The sequence below is a fragment of the Stegodyphus dumicola genome, chromosome 11, assembly GCF_044657685.1.
Source record: "Stegodyphus dumicola isolate Sdum_Otavi_A_Nest chromosome 11, ASM4465768v1".
NCBI lineage: Eukaryota > Metazoa > Arthropoda > Arachnida > Araneae > Eresidae > Stegodyphus > Stegodyphus dumicola.
This window is the reverse complement of record NC_140778.1, coordinates 162,875,080-162,883,136: the sequence shown is the minus strand read 5'-3', so window position 1 is coordinate 162,883,136 and position 8,057 is coordinate 162,875,080. Positions and strand designations below refer to the sequence as shown.

General features: G+C 37.1%; 1 non-coding gene across 1 annotated transcript in view; it reads left to right on the top strand.

Moving 5' to 3' along the window:
* The first annotated feature begins 6,626 nt into the window (after nucleotides 1–6,626).
* The window catches only part of LOC118179491 (small subunit ribosomal RNA), a 1,813-nt gene continuing 382 nt past the window's right edge, over nucleotides 6,627–8,057 (top strand). Inside the window, exon 1 of the ribosomal RNA XR_004757554.2 lies at nucleotides 6,627–8,057. This exon is cut by the window's right edge and continues 382 nt beyond it. This is a non-coding gene — a ribosomal RNA (small subunit ribosomal RNA).

Below are 8,057 nucleotides of genomic sequence, written 5' to 3'. Positions count from 1 at the left end.
CAAATATCCTTATTCCGCATAAAATGAGCTAAGTAATGCATACAATTACATGAATAAACAAATTTAAATAAAGTTACAAACACACTTTCGTTCGAAGCAAGTCGGCGATCATATATGGAGTACTTTACTTTTGTGGACATCCAATGTTGAATCTCCTTTTCAAGCTAAAACAGGTAATTGAATTGTTTTATACCTTCTACACGAACATGTCGCAATGTAAACAAACCACTTAGTATTTCCACCTAGTTTCATTCTTAATTTAATGCTAAGTAACCAGAACATGAACTTCTACCCAAATTAATTGAAGAAGACTTTAGATTTACACACAAATAGAGTGAACTCAGAATGTAAACAAAGCAACAAAATTACGAAATTACTTTTTGACCGACTTTTCTATCTGAATGAAAGAATACCTACTCTTAATTTAACACTGTAAGTAAAAATATCCTAAAAGCAATGAAAAATAATTAAAAAAATAATTATAAACCAAGTTTAGACAGCCTGAATGTGTAAGCAATATCTAACTCTGATATTCCACATCAATAAATTGCATGCTGAATGAGTTATCCTGCAGATTAATTCATTAGTTTCTCCTTAGTAAAACAGATACATAATATTACAGCTCATCAATGCTTCTTGCTAAAATACTTCACTCATTTGCGTTAACCAGATGTACCTGACAATAGTAATCTTTGTTGTTTGGGTGCAATTGAAGAGTATAAATCAAAATACACAAAACACACTTCAGTTAACGAGGATGAATAGCATTCTTTCAAATGCAAATCAGCAGTACATATTGTTATAGAGTTTAACGATATCGGCTAACTAATACAATACACTTATTCGAATTGCTTCCAGCAAATCATAAAAACATAGTTATTTGGATGAATGAACCACACTCATTAATGTGTATTATTATCAAGAAAAAGGACACTTAACGATACATACCTTTGTAAGTATTTTATTAAGAAAAATAATTTATTACCCAACGAAATTGAATGTAATAATTTTACTGTACACAAAATATGTATTCGAAAGAAAAGTTGCTATTTAGGAACACTAAATAATCAACGATTTATTTCATATTCCTAAGTTATTTTCCGTGTATTATAACTGTTGAAGTACATATGCAAATTACATTTTTGAGTAGACTGTGATAACAATCTTTAAACTTAGGACGGAATGGAATAGGAAATGTATTTCAATGCAAGAATCGTTTCATGCAGACTGAAACTGAAGTTCAGTGATCAACTCATTTGAAAATGCTATAGAATTCTTGATAGATTTGAAAGTGATACCACGAAATTTGAGATTGACTTAATTATACATATCAAAACACATGTCACATGAAGTTGTTACAACTATCATGGCTACAACGTGCAGGTTACCAATTAATTATTCATAGCAGGGAATATTAATATAAAGATTTAATATGGATATCTCATACAAGCTGGAAAACATGGCATTACTATGAGAATTGCACACATATAACTGAGTGAAAAGGGAATTTCCCCGCCTAGTTGGCAGTTAAAAAAAAAAAAAAATGAATAATTACAAACAGTCCAATCAGATGCGTCGCTCGACTTCGCTAAGCCGTTACGTAATCGTCTGTATGCAGCAGCCGTCTCCAACAAAGTAGATAAGTTAAATGAAAATCAAATTATATCTCACGTCTTAAAAAAAATGCCTCAGTGCATACGAAGATTATGTTGAAACATTATAATAATAGGCTGATTATATACGTATTAATATAATTGTGAACATTGTGATTACAAATTGAGATAAAAATCGTGCAATTATGATATTTATTCATCGGCTCATACGTCAACTGTTTTTGAATGACAGAGCACACCTGCATTGCACATTTTCATGGTCTTCTTCACTCGGATTAGATTTAATAGACCGTTGCAGTTCTGAAAGTTGGTATTTTTAGACATGTTTCCTGCGTTTATGTTTTGTTGTAGTCGTAATTTTAAAATAATGCGTAAACTTTGAAGATATTGCAGGTGATCGAAGTTGAATTACCAGTATTCAGCTCCTTTACCCGTCGCCAGGTGATATTCGTCTTATATGCATATGAATTACAAGGAACTGTTAGTTAGACAGACCGTAGTATGGGAAAGAACTTTTTATAAGGCACCATGTTTCAAAATGAAAGCAACAGTGGAGCAACAATTGCATTATGTGATGCACACTGAAATGGATATATAACATATCAGTTATTAAATGTGAACAGAAAAACTCTTGACTTAAAAAATAATTAAATGGTCTTCTTATGAATGTTTCTGAATCGACTTTTCCACTCATAAGATAACAATTTAATTACACTGCATTGTTGTAGGATAAATAAAATCTTTGATTGTTGACGAAATGTTTTATTTTGAACATTATAAAATTGTTGCTTTTGCATCTTATTATGCATGTTCATGGCAGCTTTTGGAAACAATATGTGAGGTGTTTTCTACAAGGACTGTTCACTGTTATACATAAACCACAATCTGACTCTCTTCTGACTACTGTTGTATCCTGTATTACAGTATTGTGTAATTTTTTTTGGAGCTGTATGTGTTTTTAATCGTTAATAAGCAGTGTTGATATGTAATCGAATTGAATCTCATTGATATATCATTGTAATAATCTGCACTTTACGGCATAACTTTAATTCATTTGGATTTTTATAAATCAACAAACACACACTGTTTAGAATATGATAGGAATCTGAATTTGAAACCGAATAATGTTTCTTTAATTATATTGTGTTAACCAATTTCAAATTAATAATTTAATATACGACAGCTAGGTAAAGACGTTATATGAATTCATTAAAGAATTTTTGGCTTAGTTCATTAGATAATTTTTTTTATCAATCAGTCAGTCATAGTGTCTGCACATACAGCAGAATGCATGATATAAAAATTATGAATTGTACAAATTAATAAAGGAAAAAACTGTCACTTGCTGCAGAATACGTAAAATAAGATTTGATTTTGAGCCCTTTTTTTGATTTGTTGAAACTTTATTTCATTACATAGTTCTTATACATTACAGAATTCACAACTTTAAGACACGATCAGTTAATCATCTGAATTATAAATTATAATCAGAAAACAAATGCATTGCATTTACTTTAAGTACATCACACACTCACAATCCATTTTGGATACAGAATTAAAGAAATATTGTAAGGTGAATTGCTTGTATTTCATATTTCTGTCATCAGCTGTAAAGTATGGTATGACACATTTTAGTCGATAGCTTTGAAAAGGAAAGGAACTGTCAGAGTAACTCCTGTTCGACAATTTTTAATAAATTTGATGTGTTTCAGAAATTGATTGGGTAGCTTAATTTTGTGATATACCTGTAATAAGTGGAATATTTTGGAAAAAGTTTTTTTCCAACGTGTCGATTTTAGGCAGTGTACTGTTCATGCAAGCTATGAATCTCTGAATTCAATGATTTTAAGTTTGCTTATATATTTTTAAATCACACTATGTGCATAACAGTAAATATTAACACATCTCCAGTTGAAAATTACGTGGAATTGAAGAACCAGATCTTTTGTTTGATGTTTAAGTGCAATTTTCTTGTTTGCTGTGAGGCAATCTGCATGTTGTCGTCATGTCTTAATTGACTTTACATGTTGAATTTAAATCTTTTTTAGTGAAATAGAAAAGAGTACACATAGTTTTAGTTTATTGATGAGCTTGGTGTGTTAAATCAGAGGTTAAAATGAGGAAATATGTATAATTTGTTACTACACTATGGTGAATCGACATATATGAGTTGTTTGCAATGTATGAAAAATTTTTTATCTGCATTTCTTAAAATTATTTTTGGTGCAGCTCGTACTTATTATGATTTGTAATAGGTTGAACGTCTGATTTTCAAGTCATAGATTTAAAAAGTAAGTCGTTATTTTGGTGTGACAATGCTATTTAGTTCTTGCTTTGTACTGTGTCGAGAAGGTGAACGTTACTGAAAAGAATGTGCAGTGACATAATGACTGAAATCTGTCATATTTTAATATTATTTATTGTTTCAAAGTGTCATAGATTTGTGTGTAACGAATGTTTGATAGGCGTTAACGTTTGAATTAAAGAAATGGAGAATGATTTGTATGTTTAAGTGGTTTGTTTACATGGTGAGATGGTTGTGTTGGACGTATAAAACAGCTTTTCAATGAGATATTAATGTGAAATATTGAAATACTTTACATTTATAATTGAAGGTTTGTTAGGAAATGGTCGTTGAAATTTTTAATAACCTGTTTCAGCTTGAAAAGGAGATTCAACATTGAATGTCCACTGAAGTAAGGTATTCCGTATATGAGCGCCGACTTGCTTCAAAGCAAAGTGTGTTTGTAACTTTACTTATAATTGTTTAAGCATGTGATTGCATGCATTATTTAGCTCATTTTATGCGGAATAAGGATATTTGGTTAAAAATTGCTACGAGTAACGCATTTTTACACGTCCAGTGTGTAACATTATCGAAAACGTTATGTGAAAGCCAGCGGATTAAGGTTTGTTTACATTTCGTTTTAGCTTTATTAACTGATTTTCGCGTTGCTATTTGATTATTTTCAGATACAGTGTTGAAATATAAATAAGAATCCTTCCATGAAAGTAAAACACTTGGCGAAAAAGTAAGTACTTTATGATTTATGGTGTTTGTTTACTTTTTGAATCAGGTCAATTTCTGCGTAATTCAGTAGTGTTTATAATAATTTTATTTAAATAATATGAGTTTATGGGCACTTAGCTTCAACTTATGATATGAATTTCGCCGAAATAATGCATAATTAGCATTTTACAATGTTTGTTTACATTTTGCATTATCTTATTTTATGCTTAAATCTGAAATTTTTTAAACTTCTTTTTGATAAAATGTGGTTATTTATTCTTAGTACTGTACCCTAATAAGGAAATTAATTCGAATTGACGCGTATTTAACATTTTACATGGTTTGTTTACATTTTGCATTCGGCCGTTTTTTCGGTAATTCTGAAGTGTTTTTGACCGGTGTTTCGGTAAAATGTTACTTAGTGGCCTTGTATCTTATAAATAAGAAAGAAATTTAGTGGAAAATACGTAAAATAAAGGTTTTGAGTGGTTTGTTTACATTTTGTTTGGGCGATTTTTAGCGTTTAAAATGAGCGATTTTCGCCGTTTTTTCGCACACAATGTTTTTTTCAATAAAATAAGAGTCGATTACATGTGAAATTAAATCGAATTAACCATTAATTAACGATTTTCGAAATTTCGCCTTATTTCGAAAAAAGCTCGATATTTTCTAAGTCCACACATTTCGTAAAACGTTCCTACAAAATTTGGTTAAGTTTCGAAAAATCGCGTTTTTCAATGCCGAAAATATTTCCCAAAAATGCGAAGTACGAGATTTAAAAGTGCGAGAAAATGACTAAGTCCAACTGCGAGAAAAAACGACAAAGTCCCGAAAATCGCGAAAATATTTCAAAGTCCAAAAAAAAAAAACACAGCCGAAGAGCGACCGTAACCCACACGGGGAAACGAGAAGTTCGTATTAGCGTTTTTGCAAAAAAACACCACGGCGAGGGGTCCACGTCGGGAGAAAGCATGCCGAGCTACCGTCACCCTGAAAAACAACCTGTTTGCGCACATGACTGTCGCCACCTTATATGTGGGGTAGTGGTTGACGAGATCGAACGAGGCGCGCGTTGCGTCGTATTTCGATTCTCGCTCAGGCACGGAGGCTCGTACGTTGTTACGGTCAATCGCAAAAGCGTGGAGTACCGCTACGACTGAGAGCTATTTCGTGACGGAACGTTGCACTGGCGTCTCTTTATATGGGATGCTGGGCGGCGAACTTCCTGGGCGCAAAAGCTCTTCACGGGCACGGCTGTGGAGGGGTCGAGGGTTTGGCTACCGCTCTGACCGCAAAGCAGACGTGACGGATTCGTTTGTGCGCTCCTATGAGTTCTTCATGGGAGTGGTGCGTTCGTTTCCTCTCGTGATTCTGGCTTTTAATGAACGGTAAGGAGACAGCCGTTCCTTCGCAGCGAAAGGTCTGCGGGCAGGGACGATATACCGACTGGTTGTTGAGCTGGCTACCGCTTCCGGTCGGGAAACGTCTTTGACCGGTTGCACGCAACTTATCGCGAAGTTCTTTCGTGATGGAGGAGTGTGCGACCCTCCTGCGGACCGGCGTAGTAGTTCTCTTGTCCCTAGGGCCCCCCTCGTCTTCGGGAACTTCGTGTTCGCCGCTAGACGGGGTTGAGAACTGAAAACTTTCACAGCGAGTCTGCGACCAGCTCGGCCCCCGTGCCGTTGCTGGGCGTCCAGACCCGTAATAATAAAAATTGAAACACGGGACCTTTTGAATCTGTGTCCAACGCAGTAAAAATAGCCTCTCGATGCCCACGAAGGCTCACCTCCCGGCGCTGATGCCGTGGAGGACGTAGTGAGTTTTGAACCGCTACCGAAAGCACGAGATTATAACCGAAAGCACGAGATTATAAATCTGTGCGTATGAAATAAAAGAGGGAGCCGCCTGGACAACGGCTCCCAGCGCATTTTCCAAGGTGTGCGCTAAGAAATTGGTGGATTCGAGTTGCTCGCAGCTCGAACGTTCTATGAACGTAAAAAAGCTACCTGGTTGATCCTGCCAGTAGTCATATGCTTGTCTCAAAGATTAAGCCATGCATGTCTAAGTACATGCCGTATTAAGGCGAAACCGCGAATGGCTCATTAAATCAGTTATGGTTCCTTGGATCGTACCTTACTACTTGGATAACTGTGGCAATTCTAGAGCTAATACATGCAGCAGAGCTCCGACCCTCTGGGGACGAGCGCTTTTATTAGACCAAAACCAATCGGACCTCGTGTCCGTATCATGTGGTGACTCTGTATAACTTTGGGCTGATCGCACGGGCTCGTCCCGGCGACGTATCTTTCAAGTGTCTGCCTTATCAACTGTCGATGGTAGGTTACGCGCCTACCATGGTCGTAACGGGTGACGGGGAATCAGGGTTCGATTCCGGAGAGGGAGCCTGAGAAACGGCTACCACATCCAAGGAAGGCAGCAGGCGCGCAAATTACCCACTCCCAGAACGGGGAGGTAGTGACGAAAAATAACAATACGGGACTCTTTTGAGACCCCGTAATTGGAATGAGTACACTCTAAATCCTTTAACGAGGATCAATTGGAGGGCAAGTCTGGTGCCAGCAGCCGCGGTAATTCCAGCTCCAATAGCGTATATTAAAGTTGTTGCGGTTAAAAAGCTCGTAGTTGGATCTCAGTTCCAGACGGGTGGTCCGCCTACCGGTGGTTACTGCCTGTTCTGAACAGCCAGCCGGTTTCCTTTGATGATCTTCACCGGTTGTCTTGGGTGACCGGCAAGTTTACTTTGAAAAAATTAGAGTGCTCAAAGCAGGCGTGACGCCTGAATAATGGTGCATGGAATAATGGAATAGGACCTCGGTTCTATTTTGTTGGTTTTCGGAATACGAGGTAATGATTAAGAGGGACAGACGGGGGCATTCGTATTGCGACGCTAGAGGTGAAATTCTTGGACCGTCGCAAGACGAACTACTGCGAAAGCATTTGCCAAGAATGTTTCCATTAATCAAGAACGAAAGTTAGAGGTTCGAAGGCGATCAGATACCGCCCTAGTTCTAACCATAAACGATGCCAGCCAGCGATCCGGCTGTGTTCCTCAAATGACACGCCGGGCAGCTTCCGGGAAACCAAAGCTTTTGGGTTCCGGGGGAAGTATGGTTGCAAAGCTGAAACTTAAAGGAATTGACGGAAGGGCACCACCAGGAATGGAGCCTGCGGCTTAATTTGACTCAACACGGGAAAACTTACCCGGCCCGGACACAGGAAGGATTGACAGATTAAGAGCTCTTTCTTGATTCTGTGGGTGGTGGTGCATGGCCGTTCTTAGTTGGTGGAGCGATTTGTCTGGTTAATTCCGATAACGAACGAGACTCTAGCCTACTAAATAGACGCTCCGATCCTTCGAGTCGGACGTTCTTCTTAGAGGGACAAGCGGCGTTTAGCCGCACGAGACAGAGCAA